Raw genomic sequence first — 24863 nt, 5'->3', positions numbered from 1 at the left:
CTCTAGTTGATGCGATGGCACATGGGTCCAGTATCGGCAGCACAACACCAGCATCTCGTTCTTTCTCATGTGTTACCCACAGAATCAAGTTGAATCTTGTGCGCTGTACTCGTTCTTGCATTGTTTACTAACTTTTCTGTGTGCTATCATGGAGCTGAAGAAAGTGAGTGTAAAGGACAGTTGTGAGAAGAAGTGAATGATGTCGATAAAAGTAAAGCAAGAAATAATAGAAAAACATGAGTGTGGTGTACGAGTGATTGAACTGGCAAGGCTGCTGTACGACCGCAATACTTCTACAATTTGTAACACCCTTAAACAAAAGGATGCCATCAAAAGTGCAAATCCAGTGAAAGAAACTACAATTCTGTCCCAATTAAGGACAAATATCCATGAAGAAATGGAGAAGCTGCTAGCGTGGGTGAAAGAGAAAGAGCTGGCAGGAGATGCAGTGATGGAGACTGTAATATGCGAAAAGGCACATATTATTTATGGCAACTTGAAGAAGAAAGAACCATCAACCTCAAAAGAGGCAGCAGAATGTACGTTTAAGGCAAGTCATGGCTGGTTTGAAAATTTCAAGAAGAGATCTGGCATCCACTCGGTGGTGAGGCATGGTGAAGCTGCGAGTGCTGACGTTAAGGCAGCTGAGGAGTACGTGGCACGTTTTGCTGTGCTTATCGCAAAGGAAGGCTACATCCCCCAACAAGTGTTCAACTGTGATGAAACAGGATTGTTTTGGAATAAACATGCCCCAGTGGCCTTTCATCACCATAGATGAGAAGAAGCAGCCAGGCCATAAACCCATGAAGGACCGTCTGACCCTGGCATTGTGTGCAAATGCTAGCAGTGACTGTAAAGTAAAGCCACTGCTAGTGTATCATTCCAAAAATCCTCGAGCCTTTAAGACTCACAAGATTCTTAAAGAAACACTGCAGATTATGTGGTGCACCAATGCTAGGGCATGGGTTACATGGCAGTTCTTTATTGAATGGGTAAATCTCATCTTTGGTCCTGCAGTGAAGAAATATCTTCAAGAAAATAAACTCCCAATGAAAGCATTACTAATCCCTGATAATGTTCCAGCCCACCCATCTGGTCTTGAAGATGACATTCTCGATGAGTTCAAATTTGTGAAAGTCCTCTACCTCCCACCCAACATGACTTTAATCTTGCAACCTATGGATCAGCAGGTCATTTCCAACTTTAAGAAGCTTTACACAAAGCACTTGTTCTGCTGCTGTTTTGAGATGACTGGGAATACAATTCTAACCCATTGAGAGTTTTGGAAAGATCACTACAACATCGTGATATGTTTATGCATTATTGACTTGGCATAGCAAGAAGTTACAGAAGAACCTTGAACTCGGCATGGAAAAAGTTATAGCCTGATGTTGTTGCAGACAGGGACTTCAAAGGATTCAAACCAGAGACCAAGACTGAGATAGAAGCATTGGAGGAGATTGTGTCCCTTAGAAAGTCAATGGGTCTGGCGGTAGATAAGTGTGAACTAAACGAGCTTGTCGAGGAACATGAGGTGGAATTCTCAACTGAGGAGTAGAAAGAGCTACAGATGATGCAACATATGGACCTTCTGCAAGAGATTAGTAGTGAGGAGGAGGTAGAGTCAGAGAAAGTGATTTCTACAAGTGAAATTAAAGACATGCCGGCAATGTGGGAGAAGCTTTCAAGTTTCATTGAAAAAAAAAACACCCAGAAAAAGTTTCAACTGGTCGTGCTTCAGCACTTTTTAATGACACTTGTTTTTCACATTACCGTAACATTTTAAAAGGCAGGCAAAAGCAAACGTTTTTGGATAGATTTTTATTCAAAAGCCCTGCAAGTGAAAGTGCCGAAAGTGCAGCCAAAAAGGCAGAAACAGGTGATGATTAAATGAAAAATACGTAATTTTAAGCTTAGGTTAAATTTAAAGTTAAGAAAGTGTATTTTTTTACAATTAAGTTTTTGTGGTTTCATTTTAAGTAAAGAAAGTGCAGTTTTAGTTTTGTTTAAAGTAAAGAAAATGCAGTTTTAGTTTACATTTAGTGTTAAGAAAGTGCAGTTTTAGTTTACGTGTCTACAGTGCCTGCATCCCTCCCTCCCTCCCTCCTCCTCTGCCATTCACCTCCATTAGCCACACTCGTCTGTCTCCAAGGTAAGAATACATTACTAAATAACACTTTTTTCTTTTATTTCATATATTTTGTTATGCATTGGTAAAGTATAAGTGTGTTTCTTAATTAAAAACTTGTCTTTTTCATAATTTAGGATGGTTTGGGGATGTTTCACAGGGCTGGAACAGACTAAATCTATTTCAGTTATTTTAAATTGAGAGAAACTTGTTTGATATACGAGTTGATGGACTTATGAGCTCAGTTACAGAACGAATTAAACTCGTATCTCAAGGTACCACTGTATATCAAGTGAGAATTATGACATAAAGGAGAATTTTCTATCATGAATTGTGTTTGAGAACATCAAACCAATGTTAAAATTTTTGGTAATTTTAAACAAAATTTTCTTTTTAATTTTTATTTATTGAGAATGAGGAAGGGAAGAGAGAAAGAGAAGTATCACTTTCAGTTCCACTTACCCATGCATCCACTGGTGGATGTTTGTTTGTGCCCTGACCAGGAATCAAAGCAAACCAGTAACCTTGGTTTATGGGGATAATACTTCAGTCAACTGAGCTACCCAATCAGAGTTTAAATAAAAATTATTCATAAAAATTAGAAATTATATATTTCAACAACAAAAAACAATTTTATTATTCTATTATTTTTATTTTTATTTTTTTTGTATTTTTCTGAAGTTGGAAACGGGGAGGCAGTCAGACAGACTCCCGCATGCACCCTACCGGGATCCACCCATCACGCCCACCAGGGGGGGATGCTCTGCCCATCTTGGGGCATCGCTCTGCTGCAATCAGAGCCATTCTAGCACCTGAGGCAGAGGTCACAGAGCCATCCTCAGTGCCCAGGCAAACTTTGCTCCAATGGAGCCTTGGCTGCGGGGAGGGAAGAGAGAGACAGAGAGGAAGGAGAGAGGGAGGGGTGGAGAAGCAGATGGGCGCTTCTCCTGTGTGCCCTGGCCGGGAATCGAACCCGGGACTCCTGCACTGCAGGCCAACGTTCTACCACTGAGCCAACTGGCCAGGGTAATTGTATTATTCTAAAAAACATTATTTAGGCAATATCACTGAATATTTCCTATGTATTTAATAAATAAGTTATGTACTGTAAAACTAATTAGTACATATATGCGTATAATACCTTGTGTTTATTGTCAACAGGAGGTAAGACAGCAAAGATTTTAAAGGATGGAACTTGATGTAGATGGATACAATTTTGAATAAATATTTCTCGAAATGATTTTATAAAATGGGTTGAACTTATATCTATGTTTTGTTTTGTGTTTCTGAATGAAATAATAGGACATTTTTTCCATTTGTCACATTCAGTGAGTTTTGAGATGTTTTCATATTTCTAGAAAATATTCAAGTTTTATTTTAAAGCACCAGCCTCATTCACCTGTATGGTTTAGCTGTTAAAGGAGGATGTCCTGCCTGACCAGGTGGTGGTGCAGTGCATAGAGCATCGAACTGGGACATGGAGGACCCAGGTTCAAAGCCCTGAGGTAATCGGCTTGAGTGTGGGCTCATTTGGCTTGTGCATGGGATCATAGTCATGATCCTATCGTCGCTGGCTTGAGCTCAAAGATCGCTGGCTTGAGCAAGGGATCACTCACTCTGCTGTAGTCCCCTGGTCAAGGCACATATAAGAAAGCAATCAATGAACAACTAAGGTGCCAAAACAAAGAATTGATGCTTCTCATCTCTCTCCCTTCCTGTCTGTCTGCACCTATCTTTCCCTCTCTCTGACTCTCTCTCTGTCTCTGTCAAAAAAATAAATAAATAAAAGAGGGACATCCTTTCCAGAATATGACAAATCTGGGAGATGAGATTGAGAATTCACAAAATAATGTTGAGAGTGAAATGAGTCGGGTGTGGGGAGCAGCTTTAACATCCCAAGTGCTTTCTGAAGCATTTCATGTCACTGGGGTTAACCTGGGACTTCCCTGAAAAAGCCTTCATTCCTTGTAAAATGTCAGAGAATGGTTAAACCATCTGTCTAATTTATTGTTTGTAAAGCTGGTGCTGCCCTCTGCTCAGAACTGTAGACAAGACAGAAAATCACAGAAGTTTAGAATGATTAAGGTGCTTTTATTATTTTAACAAACCTTCATGTAGCATTTATTGTATGTTGAATGTTTTAAGCACTTTTTAACATACTCAAATTTTAATCCTTGTATTAGCTCTATGACATAAGTACTAGTAATGTCTCCATTTTACAGATGGCCAAATCAAGGCACAAGAAATTGCCAGAGTGGCACTCCCAGCCAGGCACCTGGTTCCTCTTATGCAAGGTTCAGTGCCATCCACCCTCCTGCCTTTGGTCAATCATTAGGAGGGTTCTCCCTGAACAAACATTGAAAATTATCTTTGCGGTGCCCAAAGAAATTTTTACACTTTGAGGCAATGCATGGTCCCAAGGTGCAGGTGTGCTGAGGATCCTCCCTTTCTTTTTAAAACAGGGAAGAAGGAAATAAGAAATGGAGAAGAAGAAATTGAGAATGACTCTAAGGCACAGTCTCAGCAGATCAATTATAGGAGGAGCTCACACAAACGTTAAGGCCATGGGCACTGGTTATTTTAAAACAGGGGTCCCCAAACTACGGCTCACAGGCCACATGTACCCCCTGAGGTCATTTATCTGGCCCCCACCGCACTTCCAGAAGGGGCACCTCTTTCTTTGGTGGTCAGTGAGAGGAGCACACTGACTATCTCATTAGCCAAAAGCAGACCCATAGTTCCCATTGAAATACTGGTCAGTTTGTTGATTTAAATTTACTTGCTCTTTATTTTAAATATTGTATTTGTTCCCGTTTTTTTTTTTAATTTATAATAAGATATGTACAATGTGCATAGGGATTTGTTCATAGTTTTTTTTATACTCCGGTCCTCCAACGGTCTGAGGGACAGTGAACTGGCCCCCTGTGTAAAAAGTTTGGGGACCCCTGCTTTAAAATGATTGAATATTCCCACCATCCCTTAGCTCATCTTCAGGTGCTATAAAAGTCCATGTCCTCGGGTCTGGAGACAATGGAGAAGTTGCCTAAATTAGCAGATTAAGTTATAAAGTATGTGGCAAATGGCAAGACTAGAGAAATTCCTGCAAACAATGTCATACTTGGGTCTCAGAGGAATATCTCTAAAATGACTCTTAACTCACTTTTTAATTTCTAGATATGTAGTACTTTAAGTGACAGGAAATTTGACATGATCTGTGCTTTCTGGTTATGTTTTGCTTTTGGTTGTTTGCTTTCTGCTTTAGGTTGGAAAATGAAACAGGAAAATCTTCGCTGATCTGGTTATTAGTTTATTGAGATTGGGTGTATTTTTTTATTAATGGGGAAAAATATCTCATATGATAATTTAAAAAAGCACTCTTAGAGTAATTCATGTCAAGGAGAGTCAGAGAGCTTTTACCAGATGTTATGAACCATTCAGAGTGGCTTCTATTTTATATGCTTGCAAATGTGTATGCTATGATTTGATTATTTTGTCAGAAGTGTTCAAAATAGAACAAAACTGAAAGCAGAGATGAATCCTAGAAAAAAAAAGGCAAAATTAGTTTATTCTGTTGGCTAGATAGAAAGCAAATATATGCATTAGTTCTTGGTAAGAGATGGAGAGTGGTACCCAACCTGCTACAATTTCTGTTGCATTCAAGTACCTATGGCTAAGAAAGAAAAAGATGGTTTAAATCTATTTAACGGTGCTTTACACCTTTCAGAAAGAGAATATGTCCTAGAATTAAATAGTTTTGGTTAGCATTTTTAAGGTATTACCGTAAAGTATAATTTCCTTTCACTTTAGTGTTATTCTAAATGATAAAATATGTCAGAATGAAAATCACACTTAGTATATGTGCAATATTACTTTTTGTTTTTGAGAAATCTGGTCTCTATCTTTTTCAGTTAATTATATTTCATAAAAATGGGGCTATATTTGTCTATGTTTATGACATGCAGTTAAACTTTCTATATCCTAATAAAGGTCGCGATGTTTGTTGGAATGAGAAATTTTGTTTCTTAATTTTTTTTTCACTTATGAGATGACAAAGAACATCTCACAGAAAACAGCAAGAAGTTAAAAGATAAAGCTCCATGTAAAATGTAATTGACCTATAATTTAGGATATCTGAAACCTTAAATGAAATTTAATAGCATTTCCCAAATACATCAGATTATCACATCTTCATTTTACAGTTTCAAAAATCTTGTTAAAATCTATTCAATAAAAGCCTTGTACCTTGAGTGCTTATTCACTGCAACTAATATTTAAAAGTAATGAATTTCTGTTCGCCCCATGTAAATGACTAAGCTGATGGACCAGTTATCTCATGACTATTATTATTCTGAGATTGCAGATATGATTGCATAATTTTATTCTAAATCAGGAAAATAAATTTCACCACATCATGACATTCTTTTAAAAAAATGGAAAACACTATGCTATATTTTTTTATCCTTATTTATGCAAACACAAAACTGTTGGCAGAAAATACTGATAGAATTTTAGATGTTCATAGAGCCTATTAAAATGAACTCAAGCTATATTACACTAGACCTTATTTTCCTCAATAACTTCAGGTTTTTAAAACTTTCCAGGTACTGGCTGGAAAGCACGCTGATTCAAACGAGCTGATGCCAAGTGAGCACTGTTCACCCTCAGCAGTTTCACGAATGTTTCTGTCCTTAAATCATCACCTTCCTGGGGCTCTTGTCCCTCCAGTGCTCACCTTGCCTACTGGGATTATTCAATTTAATAATATGGGTGGGGTTTTTTTTTCACTTATTTTTAGTCTCATAGTACAGTGTTTTCTGTTAAAGGCCATATTTGTAAGCATTGATTTTTAACTTATCACTTTTAAGTAAATTTAAATCTAAAATTAACCATTAAGTAGTTGAGTTTGTCACACAAAGACCGTTAATGAGAGGTAAGTAATAGGAGTTTATTTATTTTTCCTTCATGTAGTCCCTTATCCCTGATTTTTTTCAACAAAGTCATACTGTTAACCAAGGTTTGTGTATTAAAGATATGATTTTTTTAAAATGTAAAAATTGGTATAGGCCTCCAGTAGAAAACATGGATCAAGCAGAGTAAGGTCAAAATCAGAATCTAGACACCATTTACTCTTTTGAAGGTTATAGTCACAGCAGCTACAAAAATTAGCATGTTCTGTTTTACAGTTTTCCCCCCTACATTCTAAATGGTATTTTAGAACAGATACAATAAAATGATAATTGCAAAGTCATCATGGACTTGAGTGAAAACATTAAAGGCAGCCAGCACTCAAGTAATTCAGTGAAAGATTAGAGATAAAAAATTTGAGACTAAAGTGTGCCTTGAAACACACACACACACACACACACACACACACATTCTTAAACACTTACTGTGCCACTAGGTCAGAGGTACCTGGAATTCCAACTTGCTTATGTTGGCACATTATTTGAATGAGAAAAAGCGATAGGAAGGTGATCCTAGCACCTGGGTCTACCCTGTTACAACAAAAATAATTCTTTTCACCACTTGCAGCATAAGCTACATGACTTCATATTTTATTTCTCACTGTATCAACATGTTTTCCTAAAGATAAGTCTGCACAGTGGGGCTGCTCAAGGCCTACCACACCACACAAAATTCAACATTTAGTAAATATATACACACGGTCACATTATCTCATGATTTTAAAAGTGAAAAAACACTTTGTTTCTACCAGCCTACTTACCCAGTCACATTCTGCATTTAAAATACATATAAATCCTTAAATAAATGGTAATGTTATATACAGTATATTGTACATATTTTTAATGTAACAAACTCTTTAAAATCCTTTATCTGCATATATTCATACACATGCACATTTTAAAGTTTTCTATTTTAATTTGTAAAAAGTGGTGTAAATAGCAATAATTAATACTAATGAACAATTAGATCAATTATGAAATTAATGTTTTTACATTAAAATTTTTATGCATCTGTTTCTATATATTCCCGTATATGGTTTAATTTTTCTTTGTTAAACTGGCTATGTTGTTACCCATAACTCATATTTTTTTATAAATTAACTATTGGTATTTTGTTTATTGTTCTTGATTTTTTAAAAAAAAGTAAAAAAAATGAAGCAGTTTAGGTTTATAATGTCAATATTTTTTAGAGTTAAAATATAGACTTTTTCTAGTAAACAGAATTATCCCTACCTTCAAGTATATGGCATTTTCTCTTCAGTTCAGATCTACCCCCTTGCCACCATCTATTTTAATTATGTACATAGTCCTACAAAAGTTATCATCTGTATTACAAAATCATAATTATAAGATTTTGAGTAATAAGGTTCAGAAAGTCAAAGAGTTTTGACTTAATACTGCTTCATCCAACCAATTGAGACTTAATTTAATCTATTTAACACTGATAAAATATTATTTAAAAAATACTTCAGCAGTTTTATGATTGAATAGTTTGCAGTGGAGCCTACTGGGAACAGTGGGCCATGAAGAGTTTTCGTAATGCAGCTTATATGGTGCTCAGAGCCCAGATAAAAGATCTGACCAAAACTAGAAGCAGCACTGATTAAGTCTGATTTATACTAAAAAAATATTTGCCCTTATTTAAGCAAAATTATATTAAATTTTCACTATGCAAAAAAGAGAACATTGTATCCCCAAGAAGTGAGAGAAGAAAGCTATTGCAATCAAGCTCTTGTCTGGTTTTTGTTTAGATCATTATGTTAAGAAGTCTATTAATATCTATTAAAAATTTTAATAGAAAATATTAAATCAATGAAAATAGAGCATCTCCTCAAAGTTAAAATTTTACTTTAAAAATGATTTGATAATACTATGTTACTTTTATATATGTTTTTAAAAACTTTTTCAAAGCCCATTGCATCTATTTATCTCATATAGTCTTGATACTGGGCTGGTAATACAGGTAATAAAGGTAATATCTTCGTTTCACAGATAAGTAAACTAAAATACTTAGATAATAATTAGAGCTAAAGCTAAAATTAAAATTAAAATTGTTTTCATAGTTAAAATTAAAGTGTATTTTCCATACCCAGCCCTCATACCTTGCCACCAAACCATACTTCTGATAATAAATCACCTGTTTTTTAATCTTTTAGTTGAAATAATTTTAGACTTACAAAAAAGTTGAAATTACAATGCATATTATTATTATATGCATTTAATTTAAAATATATTTTATTTTATAACAGTTTTAGGTTAGTAAAAATTGCTAAGATAATATAGAGAACCACCCCCTATATCTGGCCATTAATTTCCCTAATATCAATACCTTACATTAATATAGTATATTTATAATAATTAAAAAAAAAAACACAGACACATTAGTTTTAAGCAAAGTCCATTCTGGTAAGATGTTGTTAGCTTTTACCTAATAAATTCTTTCTTCTCCAGGAATCTATCCAGAAAAACATATACCAGTTCTCATGTATCCTTAGGCTCCTCATGGCTGTGACAAATGACCAGACATTCTTTGTTTTTGATGACCTTAGCATTGGGATCTAGCTGAAGTTTTTTTCATGATTAGGTTAGAATAATTTGTTTGTGGGAAGACAGCCACAGAGGTACTGTGCCATTTTCATCATGCTTTGTTAAGGGCATGTGCTGTCAACATGATGCATCACTGTTAATATGAAACTTATCATTGGCTGAGTTTGTATATGTCAGATTTTTCCATTCATACTTTTTATCTCCTGTTCTATGGTTTACTATTTGGAAGGAAGTCCACAGTTAGCCAAGTGGAGAGTTATGCTTTAACTACTGAGGGTGAAACTTTTACACAAATTATTTGATAATTTTTTACATAGGGAATTTGTCTCTTCACCCAATTAATTAATTTTTAAATCATATATTTATGTTGGTGTCAACTTATGGATATTATTTAGTGCCTCCATGATGAGCTCAATGAGGTAGGAACAAGAGATGATGATGATTCCATAATTAATTCAGTATAGAAAATCTGAGTAGTTTTTCTTCCTTTGTTGTTGTTTTCGGTTTAAGTTGATGTACAGTTAGAGAATTGTGAGCAAGAAAGAATGGAGAATCTTATATTTCATTGCAAAAATAAGGAGCGTGTCAATTTTTATGCATATATGCTATGGCTATAAACCTGCTTGCATACTCTAACAAAAATAAAAAAGACAAAGTTTGGGAGATATTGACCATGTTAGCTTTATTATACACTCAACAATATTTATTGTTTCAGTAGTTAAGATTCTTTAGAAAATATATTTTAAAGATACACCATTGTAGGCAATCTCAGCATTTTCAAACAACAGCAAAGAATAATGATACTCTAGTGACTTGAAAGAAATATGACTCCTGTGAAGAAACTGACCTTAATCTGTCTTTCCTGAGGAATATTGAAGGATGAGACTCATCATGTATATAGATAAACCATCAGGGACAGTCATCCATGGTGACTGATAAAGAACTAAATGCAAAAGTTCAGATGAAACCCGGCAAAGAATGTCTGAGTGAGCTCAATGTAACTACTCTTTACTAAAAGTAACACTATATAACCGACAATGAAATTCTATATAAATAGAGCTGGAGATCCAACACAGCCTGGTAGCCACTCACTCACTAGCTGCTTGCATTCCGGGTATTGGCTTGCTAGTGATAAATTGGCTAATTTTATATTTATGAATTAGTGAGTCCTTTTCTCCCCGCAACATTCCATGCAAGTTTAGATTAACCAGTTGAAAACTTTAAGAACTGTGTGAATTACAGAGTTGTTTGGGGCTTGGATTGCATAAGGTTAAATACAAAAAAACGATCACTTCAACTTTGATTTTTCTGAATGTGCACTCGTAAGGTGTTTGTCATGTCACCACGAAATGATACACATTAAAATTACAGTGTTTTTCCTGGCCTGTGGTGGCACAGTGAATAAACTGTCGACCTGGAAAACTGAGGTCACCAGTTCGAAACCCTGGGCTTACCTGATCAAGGCACATACAACAAACGACCAATGAACAGCTAGAGTGAAGCAACTACTTCTCGTTCCCTACCCTCCTCTCTCTGTAAAATCAATAAATTTAAAAAAAATCTTAAATAAAAAAATTACAATGTTTTGTTCTTTTGCTTAAACTGCAAGTACCATTGATGTACTATTCTTTTCTGAATCATTGAGAAAGCAAAATCTTTTGTCATAAAGGAATTAAAAATTATAGAATATGAAGAAAAAAATGGAAATTGAATTAATATCAATGACTACACTTTAATATGATAATTTCACAAATGTAGACAATAACATGAATATTGTTTATATTGGTTAGATCATTAGGTATCTTTTATTTCCACAGATAACCCAGTCATTGAAATAGTTATATTTCTCAATATATTTAAATATTTTCATCAAAACCTATTGCATTAAAATATGTTCAAAAACTTTATTAAAATATATTCATTTATTAAAAAGTGACCTTAGTAATTTCTAAGTAGATGAGCTTGATTTAAGTAATAAGATAATTAACTAATATAGATCACATTTTAACAATGTGACCAAAATGGTGAACAGTAAAACTTTTGAAGTGTTCTATTTTGTATTTTTGGCTTAAAAATTCATCTCATAGTAATATCTATATGTTCCATTCTCAAATAGAGAAAGCTATAGATTGATGAAATATAAAATGTTTCCTTTTGGCAGAAAATACTCCTTTAAAGCAAACATAATAGACATTGAATCACAATTACTCATTTCTTTTAGTCAGAGATCATGTATCCTGAACAAAGTCAAAATAACAGACTAAATTAAGATAAAATTTAATTTTGGCAACATCAGGATGAATTCTGTTTTTGTAAAGATATAAACTTCAAATATGCAATATCTAAAAATGGTGATATTCTATCTAAGATTATGGCAAGGTAGACTAGACTTTCCTAATTTCTGTGTGTGTATCTTCTACAAATCTCCTCTCTCTCTCTCTCTCTCTCTCTCTCTCTTCAGGTATAGAGACATAACTTTCTCTGCATCATGACTCTTGATAAGAATAGATAATCTTCACATAAAGACTAACAAATAATAATTCTCAAGTAGATGTTTTTTTGTCCTAATCATTAAGATTTAAGAAGGCATGTAGCATTGTGAATTCCATAATAATTTTGGTTTTTAAATTACCCCTCCTCCTAAAATATAGATTTTGATGAGAATATATGATTTTAGAAATATTGTGGAGTAATAAACTCATGGTCTATAAAAAAAAGATAACTTACTTATAAGGTCAAATTCTAAGGGCTTGATGTATAATTAGGAAACATATTATTACAATATAAGCTACGATTATCATGCTTGCTGATCTTAAGCTCCTGAGAAAAATCTATAATACAAAAGAGTGTTTTCATATCAGAAGTTCTTTCAAGCTTCTACAATAATTTAATAACAATGTGACTAAATAATTTTAAACAATGAGGACCATGGTAATGAATCGGAATTTCAAATAGAACAGGTATTAAATGTATGCTTTGCAAGAAAGCAAATACAATATTTGGTTTGCATGCAACTAGCAATTATAACAGTAAGATCTAATTCCAGTTCTATTGACAAAACACTAAAAAAGTAAAGAGTATTATTTAAATGAGATTACACTTAAATACATCTAAGCAAAAGAAAATCATTCAACCAGTTTAAAATATATTTGATGTGAATCATATTGTTTGCTAAATTGTGTGCATGAGTGGCCTGGAAAATAATATACCTATACTTCTATTTTATCTTGAGTACCATATACCCTGCACCTGTGCAGTGTAGATGAGCATCTAAAGAGAATAAGGGACCTCATGCCTAATGATCTGTATTGTATTTTAGTAGCATGTCTAGTATTTTTCTAGGCACTTTCTGATTTTTAACATTTCTGATAACTTTCTTTTTAAAAAGAACTTTTCCCTATGTCAGGTATCCAGTATTTGGGGCAGAGAAGGGATTGCATGGGGGAGAACTTTAAACTATCGCTGAGGCTAAACAGGAGGCTGCAACCTCGTACAGCCGTCTCTACTTCAGATATTCAGCCAGATAAACTTTTAGCTCCTCTTGGGGTTCTCCTAAAAAGATGTGTATTCATTTAGAAGGATAGTCTGAACTTTTCCTTCTACCATGTAGAATTCTCTTGAAAATTATTTATTTGAATATGATGCTGTAAACCAAGGGTCAGGAACCTATGGCTTGCAAGCCAGATGTGGCTCTTTTGATGGCTGCATCTGGCTCACAGACAAATCTTTAATAAAAAAAAAATAATAACGTTAAAAATATAAAACATTCTCATGTATTACAATCCATCATTTCCTACTGCTCATGTTCATGGTTGCGGGTGGCTGGAGCCAATCACAGCTGTCCTCTGGGACAACACGTAATTTTTATTGGATAATGCATAACATACACAGGTCATTGTATGGCTCTCATGGAATTACATTTAAAAATATGTGGTGTTCATGTCTCTCTCAGCCAAAAAGTTTCCCGACCCCTGCTCTAAACCATCATTGATAGGTTCAGGAAAAAAACAACAACAGTATTTTATTGCAGTATACCACTGGCCCTAACAGAATCTGAGAGTTGGGGTATATTTATTAGTTTTTCTCCATTACAGACTTCCTCCAGAATCTAGTTCCATAAATTGATTTATTGGAAAGCACACATGTTCTCCCCAGGTACGGTAACACAGCATTCTTTTATTTATTTATTTATTTATTTATTTATTTATTTATTTATTTAGTATTTTTCTGAAGCTGGAAACAGGGAGACAGTCAGACAGACTCCTACATGCACCCGACCGGGGTCCACCTGGCATGCCCACCAGGGGGCGATGCTCCGCCCATCTGGGCGGTTGCTCTGTTGCATCCAGAACCATTCTAGTGCCTGAGGCAGAGGCCACAGAGCCATCCTCAGCGCCAGGGCCAACTTTGCTCCAGTGGAGCCTTGGCTGCGGGATGGGAAGAGAGAGACAGAGAGGAAGGAGAGGGGGAGGGGTGGAGAAGCAGATGGGCACTTCTCCTGTGTGTCCTGGTTAGGAATTGAAACTGGGACTTCCACACGCCAGGCTGACGCTCTACCACTGAACCAACCGGTCAGGGCCCAAACACAGCATTCTTTTAAATGAGGTATCATTGTAAAACTTCATCTTCACTATCTTGAAATTAAACTCAATAATATATATAATCTAGCAACAAATATACTTTAAAAACCAGGACAATTGTGGCATAAGGGATAAATACAACAAAAGCAATTGACGGTGAACTAATATGTAATCAATATTCAAATTCTAGGGCAACAATGCCCAGTAGACTTAATGAGGTAGCCAGATGCTTCAGTCTGCATGCAGGCTCACCACAGATAAGATGTGAACAAATGCAGACAGATACAGGTTTGTGCTTAAAGTAAGTTGGGATGTGTGTGTTTACTGGTTGGTGGGGTCACCTCTTAAATTGACAATATAAAAAATTTGAGAAATATGTAGGCTTACTAAAGAAAAAGATGACTATTTTTCAAGTTATATACATACAAAAAAACCAGTAAGGGCTCTGGCCAGTTGACTCAGTGGATAGTGTTGCCTGGTTATGGATGTACCAGGTTCAATTCTCAGTCAGAACACACAAGAAAAGCAACCATTTGCTTCTCTCCCCAACCCTTTCTCTCTTCTCTCCATTTTCCCTTCCCACAGCCAGTGGCTTAATCAGTTCTAGCGTTGGCCTCAGGAGCTAAAAATAACTCTATTGATTTAAGCATCAGCCTCAGAAAGGGGTTGCTGGGTGAATTTTTTTTTTATTTAGTATAATGAGAGTTGTAATAACTTCTGTTATAAACTATGTGGTCCTTTTCTGTTGTTGATCACCAACTGTTTTTATGACAACCACTCAGAACTCTGGAACAGGATGGGCAATGAGAGTGTTTGGCTGACTGTGCCTCAGTTTCCCAATGGCAGTACACTTGGAAGGGATGAACATGGGGTCTGGCTGTGGATCCACAATGTCTTTGATGTCCTAATGATCGCTTTCCTCAGCTAACCTGATTGCAATTCTCAATAGTACACCTGTGATCTTCAATAGGTGCATTGAGATAAAATGACTTACAAAAATGACAGGCTGTGTCTGGATGCGTGGCCACCTTTACATTTTAGTTTTAGTTGAACAAATTGGTACATTAGAGAATACATTGATTCTATCATGGAAATATATTGCCTTTCTATTTATTTTTATTTATTTTTAATAGTAGATGATAATAGTCTAAAATTCAGCTCATAAATTATCTTGTTCACCAAACCTAACATAGTTTTAAAATATTAGTTTCATTGATTTTGAGTCTAGGACTGACTTTTCAAAATGGGTAAAAATGTTTAATACTATCCATGCCCTGGCCGGTTGACTCAATGGTAGAGCATCAGCCTGGCGTGTGGATGTTGTAGGTTTGATTACCGGTCAGGCTCACACTCCTCCCTCCGCCCCCTCAATCTCTCTCTCTCTCTCCCCATCTGCAGCCATTGGTTAGAGCAAAGTTGGCCCCAGGTGCTAAGGATGGCTCTGTGACCTCTGCCTCAGGCACTAAAAAAAAATGGGTCGATTGCTGAGCAACTGAGCAAGGGCCCCTGATGGACAGAGCATCACCCCCTAGTAGCCTTGCCAGCTGGATCCCTGTCAGGGTGCATGCGGGAGCCTGTCTCTCTGCCTCTCCTCCTCTCACTGAATTAAAAAAAAAGTTTAATACTATCAATTTAAATATTCAATCAGCAAAACAAAAACATTTAAATCTTATGTATTCAGTTACATTAATCCCAGTAAAGCAAATGTCCAGTTAAATGAGTGTCCATAGCCCTAAATTCTCTGTCCCTTCATTACAATCAACTTGCATGCAAGTGCTACAGCACATTTCTCAACATACTTATGTAAATCTCAGACATCTTAGTATCAGTTCCCTTAATTCGCTTAATTATTCCTATTTTATCTCGTTTAAGTTCAAATGTTTACCACTGAATATTTCACCTCAGGCCCCAATTCAGGAGGTGGGCTGAGTGGGGGCTTGAGGAAGGCCGATCTGAGCTGAAAAGGACAAACCTATAATGTGCCATGCGAAGTACATACAGTATTTTCACGTGGTTCCTAAATCTTCTTTGTAGGATTGGTAAGATTGCCGTTGCATGAGGATTCCTTTTCCTCAGTTCCATCAGCTTTCATTTCTAAATATTCACTTTCAAAACCACTTGGCGGCCAGTGCTGTTTGTGGACCCGGCCACTCTGAGATTTGCTGTCCAGCCCGTTCGCACAGATGGGGCTCCGCTGGCTTCCAGGAACCAGCAGATGCGTCCCTAACGATCTCCCTGCCAGCTCATCCGTCCGTCTGTCCCTCTGTAGGCAGTGCTTTCTCTGCAAGATTTCAAATCCATTCACAGATTAACCAGGACGAGCCTGTATTTTCTAGTGACTAGAACTCAATGGAGTTCTTAAGAATGAGGTAAGTTTAGGGCTCAGTTTGGTTTCCTAAATATCGAGGATTTATTCTCATATCTCCTCTGGTGGCTCAGAAGTTGTTCTGTCAAGTATTACTGAATGTACAGTCTAATTAAGTATTAAAATACACACAGAGAGGGCAAACAAGGTTCTCTGAACATGATTACATGAAAACTTAACTGGTTTCAGAAGCACAAAATTCAAAGCCCTCCACCACTGATTTAAGGCAAAGCAGACTGTCAGCTGGTGTAATCAGTGGCTTGGTCTGAGGGCTCAAGTTTTTTTTTACGTGTCTATGCTAATATTTATTTATTTATTTAAATTTATTGAGGTGACATTGGTTAATAAATAATGTAGGTTTCAGGTGTACAATTCTATAACGCATCATCTGTATACTGTATTGTGTGTTCACCACCCAAAGTCAAATATCTTCCCATCACCCTTATCCCCCTTACCCTCTTCTACCCCACCCCACTTTCCCTCTTTTAATCACTGTATCATGGTGTTCTTTTTATTTTTTAATCTTTTCCATTTTTAATCATACCATATTTGGTTTGGTGAGATGAAAAGAATCATAATAATTTAGATACCTTGGACTACAAACTTAATATACTGTAAATTTATTAATGGATTTTTCCAAATTAATTTTGGTAAGTACAAGAAGTTGCCTTACAAGTCAATTATGACTTGTCCAATACAAATAATTTTCTTAAGCAACTGTCATTAGCTGAATGGCAAAATGACTGCCTATTTAATGTGCTATACCATGAAGGGCCTGTATTTTGGAAAAATGAGAACAGGTCCTTTGTCGACTTTACAGAAAAATAGCTACCCATTTGTAGCCCTATTCATAATTAAATGCCATCCATATTTGTAGAACTTTGTAAGGAATATATTGAGGCTTTTGTTTCTAAGGATGCTTCAATATGATTTCCACATTTCGTGTTTTATAAAATGCAACATGCATGTGGTACGCATGGAGCTGCCTGTGAAAGCAGTGTGGCTGGCCCGGGACAGCTGGTATGAAATGCCTGCATGCTGCCTGCCACACCACACATCGGCTTCTGTTATTTGCCAGTATTCTCTAGACTGTTTGTGTATGTAACTGCTCACACATTATCATTTGCTTCTCTTGTCTTGTAGGAAATAACCTTAAAGTCTTTGTATCTATGATGACAGAATGTAGATAAATATAGAAATCACTAGGCATGTCCAAGGTATTGACATTTAAGCATCGATTGGACCCATTTGGGACACAACTTGTCGTTTGTATTCACCTTTGGATGTAAAAAACAGAACATGAAGAAATTCTAGAACTATAGAGAAGGAGGATGTTGTGATGAACTAACTTGAATACCATCAGAGGTGCCCTGTGACTAAGTGTCATGTGAAGGCTTTTCTTACCCATCTCCTCATCTGCACTAAAGGGAAGCAAGCCAACCAGGTCTTCCTTACAAAATGACAATTTTTAATCACCTCCATTCCCTTCACATTTTAGACTTTTTAATTTCATGAAAATAAATGTTACCGGCTTTCCCATTTTTATGCATTTATTTTCATGTCTGGTCACATGATGAGCATCTAATTATACTGTGGCATTGCTGGATGGAGTATCGACTCACATAGGGGTTTGGTGGTGATTAAGATGAATAGATGTCTCTGAAGCAGATTGATTTTGCTCCAAACGGCTGTTCGCATTTCAAAGAGTGGTATTGCTCAGGCTAAAATATAGTCTCAACAAAAGCAAACCCATTTACATTTTCTGTCCTGTTACTTTTCTTGGAATAAACACGGAAGCCATCTCTCTAATCTATCTTGAATTGTTGTTAGTGGATTCATAAACACACTCCAGAGCGCAACCTGCTGGATCGTTTTTTGGCTGCTAAAAGCACTGGATCATTTTCTATTTTATCTTGGGAAATGGGCCACTCTGTCCTGTAACATCATGAACACACCAGACACAACAGTTCACAGTATAACTTGTGGTAGCTTATGATACACTTCAAACCCAGTTACATCTTCCTTCATCCATATCTACATGATGCTTGGTTATGTATCCAAGCTGTGTTAATAAAATAATTTGGAACTTAAATCTGAGAAAAAGTTAAAGGAAATAGTCTTCAAAGTATACAATGACAGAGCTTGTTTTTAGATGCAGAAAGGTTTCAACTGAGTAAATATTATTTAGATATATGTATAGTGTGGTTATTTGTTATAGTAGTAAGTCCGGTTCTGCATCACCTTGAAGACTATTGGAAATGCAAGACTTCCAGCTGGTCCTTGTGCCTCCTGAACCTGAGTGGCATGTTCAGAAGGTTCCCAGGTGATTCTAACATATGCTAATGTTTGAGAAGTCCTGCTCTGTTTGACTCTTATGTATCTAAAATTTAAACCTAAATTCTACTTATCCCAAATCAATTGTGTCTCCGCTCAGTTAGAGAGAGGATGACCATAGAGGTTTACATTTCTTTGTTTTAACATCGATTCCGTAAGCATATACTAAAGACTTATTTGCATGGGCCAAGGGCTGGGTGCTACAGAGCAGACGAAAACAGTGCTCGCACCACATAGGAGCTCCATTTCCAGGTGAAGACAGGTAGAGCGTGATCACAGTTCTGCATACCAGGTGTTTCTCCTAACATCTTACAGCTGAGTAATTCACCTCCATGTGGCAAAACCACTTTGAAAAGAGGTAGAAGTAATTTGATAGATAGGCCTGCTTATAGATTGCCACCTAAGTCTAAATAAGTAAGTTTTATTAGATATTTGACAAAGACTATGCTTAGCAAATTGTACAACTTGACTTATACTTATGTCTATGTTTATATAGTTTAATATACATTCAATCAAAATATAAATAATCTGATGCAATATTTTGCAGATTCTGTACACTCATTTAAAATTTAAATTTACATTTTTACAAACAGGGTGATTAAGAACAAAGGGGTCAAATAATGACCCCAAGGTCATAGAATGCATAACAAATCAATTTGAGACTCAAGTTTATTAAGCTCTAACTAGAGAATATATAAAGAATTGACATTGTAATAATTTATTTTCTTTTGCAATCTGTTTTTTTTTTTTTTTTGCTTTTGGTCATGTTGCTAACAAAATCTTTGATGAAGGCAACACAGGGGCATCCTTTTCTGTCCAAATATGTAACACAGATGACCAATGTCTCTCACAGCAGACATACCTTAATTATGACTCAACAACACTTCCTGAAAGCATTTTCCTCAGCAGAAAATTGTTGGGAGAGAAAAAATAACTCAATCATGTACTCTACAATTCCAGATCAAAGGTTATTGTAAAGAGTTTTAATTTTGTATAAAATTACAATCAACCTTTAAAACATCAACATTATGATTTATACATATTAACTATTTAAGGAGATTGTGCTTTAATTGCATCCAAGTGGCAATGGCGGGGCTAGGAGCCACTGGGCCCTCTAACAGAGCAGATGGTCTTCCTGAGATGCCATGGCTCGGAAGCCAGCCTCCCTTGTAGAAGCAGCCAGAAAGCAGGGAACCATGTTCAAACCCTGAAAGCAGAAAAACAGACCCGTTTTCTCAGGTTTGTTTGGTAAATTTTGTGACAGTTGGGCATCTGGATATGATAGCATGAAAGAATTTTAAAGCTATCATTGAAACTTGTCCATGTGAATTAGATGACTCCATTCTCTGTAATGAAGACTCAGTAGAGGGTATCTGTCATGAGTCAAATTAATAGAAATGGATGCAAAAACTGTGGGAGAGACAAGCCACGGTGATCCACGTTGTGTGACCCCGAAGAGGACATTTTATTAGAGGAATAAGATTTCATCATCAGAAAGAAATGCCACTCTGGCAAATGCTGAATGTAGCAATGCAGTTTTTCTGATGGTACAGCACTTATGAATTAAGATGCAACTGAGATAAGCTGAGGGCACCCTTTGATAAATGGCTCTTTCTGGAAAAGCTAAATGGTGACCTTCTGTATAAAAAGTCATTTATTCATGGGCGAAGACACTGCTTATTTGCTTCCTCTTATTTGTAGCATGGCATCGTGAGGTTGGCATGCCCGGTGGTGTTGGGTTTGTGCATGAATGCAAAACCTTCCAGACCCAGCTGATGCCCTGCAGTGTATTAAACAGCTCAGGCGTGAGGTGTCCACTGAGGTGGAGATCCAGCAGAGGATGCCTAGGTCGATCACACCGGGGTACTGATGAACCCTAATGACTGGAAGCTTCACAGTTATCTCTGGGCAGAAGGCTCTGGACACTGTGGCCCATAGAGGACTTTCGGGTATCTGCTTAGCTAGGAAATTCTGGGGGAAAGGACCTTGGATTTTTTTTTTTTTGCATGAAAATGTCTACTCAACACCGGCAACTTTAAAGTGTGCCTTTGTGTACTACCAATTGCCTTCCCGACTGAATTGGAAAATGGTTTCTGTCCTTACAAAATCTTCCAAGAAATGGGAGCATAGGCTCATCCATGTCTATTGATTTTGGACTCTGAGCTTTGCTTGGCTTTTCTTCCAGTTTTTTTTTTCTTTTCTTTCTTATCAACTTGTACCTTTTTGTATACATTTATTTTGTCTTTTTAAAAATTATAATAGTTCTTAAATATTTTGCTTTATTGAGATATTAATATAGAACATATGCAGGTTTAAGGTGTACAACATAATAATTCGATCCATGCATATGTGATAAAAAAAATACAGTAAGGTTACTTAACACCTCCATCCTCTCACATAATGTCTATGTTGTGTGTGTGATGATAACATTTAAGATTTATTTTCTTAACATTAAAGTATATAATAAGTTATTGTTAATGTAGTCATCCTATACATGAGATTCCCAGAACTTTTTAACTTTTTTATAACTGGAGGTCTGATACTTGGACCAACCATGTTCTCGTCTCCCCAACCCACCCCCAGTCCCTGATAACTACCAGTCTACTCTCTGTTTTCTCTTTAGATTCCACGTGGAAGTGAGAACATGCAGTATTTCTCTGTCTCTGTAGGACTCATTTCACTTAGCATAATGCCCTCAAGGCCCAATGTTGTTGCAAATGACAGGGTTTCCTTCTTTTAAATATATCATTGTGTGTATGTGGTGGTATCATTGTGTTTCCTTGATCAGGGTTGTGCCCACAGCCTGGTGTATGGGAGCGCCTTAGGAACCTGGGGCTGTCATGGCCCTCTGGAGCGTTGGCAGCTGACAGGTTCCACGATGGGTTGCATCTCTGGGTTGGTGGGGTCTCTAGGAGCCTGGAGCTGAGGAAGCCTCTGAGCCATCCGGGGCTGCTGGAGCTGGCTGGTGCCAGGGAGACCGAAGGACCTGGATTAACAGGATCCCACTGGGATCCTGATGGCAATTCTTTATGTTATCTCATTTTTAAAATGTCATCTTTTTCTCTTTTCAACCTTTGATTGCACTTAATTGTAGTTGGAATTTCTAAGACGATCTTCCCTCTCTCACTCTCTTGTATCTTACTTTCCCTCTTCTTCCCTCTGCCCCCTGTCCTTTGTTATCCTCTTATTTTTTCTCTGTCTACAACTCAGCACTCTCATCCCCTCTTCCTGTCCTTACCGCCTCCCAGTTACCCTGTTGCCTCTCTTTCAGCCGGGATGACCCCATCCTACTCATCACCTGTTTTCAGCATCTTGTTTGCGGGGGGACTGGGAGAAGGGCCCCCTTACCGTCTTGTCTGTCTGACCATCTGAACTCACGGACCGGTTACAGTTCTGTTGTTCTTTTGGGGCATTTTGTTGTTGCTTCTTGTTAGGTGTTCTTGTTAGGTGAAACTTATTATTGCTTCAAAATTATATACTTTTATTATATTTTGAACAATGAATAAAACCAAACTAACATTGCTGCTCATCTTTAAATATGATGTAACTGTTTCCAGACAGTTAAGACTGGTTTGTCAAAATTTCCTGATTACATATTGTGGAAATCATAGAAGTGGAAAGCCAGTCTAATTAATTTTCTACCTTTCTACCTGTACTGAGAGGTAATTCTAGATCCTGACTATTGGTGAAATGCAAAGGAAACTTGAGAAATCATATTGACTATCAGAACTATTGCTACAACTTTGTGGTTTAAGTTCATCCATATTTCCCTTAAAAAAAATGTCTGGCCTGTGGTGGCACAGTGGATAAAGTGTTCACCTGGAATGTTGAGGTCACTGATTCAAAACCCCGGGCTTGCCTGGTCGAGTCACATATGGAAGTTGATGATTCCTGCTCCTTGCTTTCTTCTCTCTCTCTCTCTCTCTTTCTCTCTCTCTTTCTCTCTCTCTCTCTCTCACACACACACACACACACAAATAATAATAAGATGACTTGTTTAAAAACACAATCTTGAATGTAGTTTTAGACAGATTTCATCACCATATATGAAAAATCAAATATAAGAACCTTTCTAAGGATTGAATTTCCAGTCTGTGTTTCAGTATTTCCTAAAGATAATCAACGCATGATTAAATACATTGTTGTAATTAACTACACTGTATGGTAGATGTAAATAAAATGAAATGTTTGCATATTGAAATTCCACTGTGAGACAATTTGGGGGGTAAGTCCTTCTACAAAATCATAATTATCTATTATTCACAAATTGTTCCAAACACTTTCCCCTATCAGTCAGAACCATGCCTTGAGTTCATAACCATGAAATGACTTCAAAGGTAAGAAAAAGATGCCTGATAGTTCATTGGTGCAAGTACCCACAACGTTAATGAGAGCGTATTGCGTTCACACCTGGCAGGCCGTTAGGAAATGTGCGAGAGTGACATTAAGACATGAATGAAATAATAGTTGATGATGGGAGTTTAATGAGATATTGATTTTCCTACAGTTGTGAGATTTTATAGATCTTGGTTGACCTGCCAAACGGCAACACTCAGTGACCACCACTTATAGTAGCAGCTAATGCGCGCTCAAGGTTTCAAATTCAAGTTGGGGATGTAAATATAGGAGATGAACTCTGTGCGCACTCTTACAAATAGTCATTTTGATAGTGGCCTCCACTGTAGGTGGATAAAGTAGGCATCTTATTAAATTAGAGGGAATGAGAAGAAGTGGGGAAGAAAGGACAGCTTTAGAGACTCAAAGGGAATTTGCTGGGAGGGTAGTTGGGGACACAAAAGGCAGCATTAAAAAATGTCCTTTGCCGATTTGCATTATTTCACTATTCTGGCGCCAAGGCATTTGCTTGTCCCCTTCTTTTCTAGATACCCTGGAATTCCTTTGTATATTTAACTGATTATCAATGAAGTCTACCGAGATATTTAAAACTTAAAGAAGGCATAAAAGGTTATTCTCAGCAAGAGAAGAAAAGCCCTAATTCATAAATCCAAATTGCTTATTAGTTTTGTTTTGGAAGGTTTTTTTTTTTGTATTTTTCTGAAGCTGGAAACGGGGAGAGACAGTCAGACAGACTCCCGCATGTGCCCTACCGGGATCCACCCGGCACGCCCACCAGGGGCAACGCTCTGCCCACCAGGGGGCGATGCTCTGCCCCTCCGGGGCATCGCTCTGCAGCAACCAGAGCCACTCTAGTGCCTGCGGCAGAGGCCAAGGAGCCATCCCCAGCGCCCGGGCCATCTTTGCTCCAATGGAGCCTTGGCTGCGGGAGGGGAAGAGAGAGACAGAGAGGAAGAAGGGGGGGAGAAGCAAATGGGCGTCTTCTCCTATGTGCCCTGGCCAGGAATCGAACCTGGGTCCCCCGCACGCCAGGCCGATGCTCTACCGCTGAGCCAACAGGCCAGGGCCTGTTTTGGAAGGTTTTGATGTGTTGGTTTATTTATTTATGTATTTTGAGAGAAAGGCTGGGAAGAGAGAGCGAAACAGGAACATCGAGTTGCTCCTTTATGTGCCCTGACTGGGGAATTGAACCAGCTACTTCTACACTCCAGGACTATGCTCCAATCAACCAAGCTATTTGGCCAGGACTTAATTATTATTGATTTTTAAACAGGAAGGGAGAGAGAAGGAAGGGGGGAAGGGAAGCATTCATTTGTTGTTCCACGCTGAGGTGGATCCTTTGGTTGCTTCCTGTGTGTGCCCTGACTGGGATTGAACCTGCATCCTTGTTGTTTTGGGACAATGCTTTTAACCAAGTGAGCTAACTGGCCAAGGCCTTTATTTTAAAGCATCCAATGTAACAAAACTTGCATTAGCTAAGCTCCTTTAGTTCATTATATGAAATAGAACCTGTGTGTCTAATATTTGAAATTAAAATACATTATCTTTAATTGATCAATATTTTTTTTAATTGCAGTAAAAGATATATA

At 37.1% G+C, this 24863-nt stretch overlaps 1 non-coding gene across 1 annotated transcript; it reads right to left on the bottom strand.

Annotated features, from left to right (window-relative positions):
* Positions 1-3080: 3080 nt before the first annotated feature.
* TRNAC-GCA (transfer RNA cysteine (anticodon GCA)) lies at positions 3081-3156 on the bottom strand. The gene has a single exon. It is a non-coding gene; the product is annotated as a tRNA-Cys (tRNA).
* Between the last annotated feature and the right edge of the window lie 21707 nt (positions 3157-24863).

This window comes from Saccopteryx bilineata, chromosome 3 (genome assembly GCF_036850765.1).
Source record: "Saccopteryx bilineata isolate mSacBil1 chromosome 3, mSacBil1_pri_phased_curated, whole genome shotgun sequence".
Lineage (NCBI taxonomy): Eukaryota > Metazoa > Chordata > Mammalia > Chiroptera > Emballonuridae > Saccopteryx > Saccopteryx bilineata.
The sequence above is the reverse complement of the archived record's forward strand: the minus strand, read 5'-3'. Positions and strand labels throughout refer to the sequence as shown.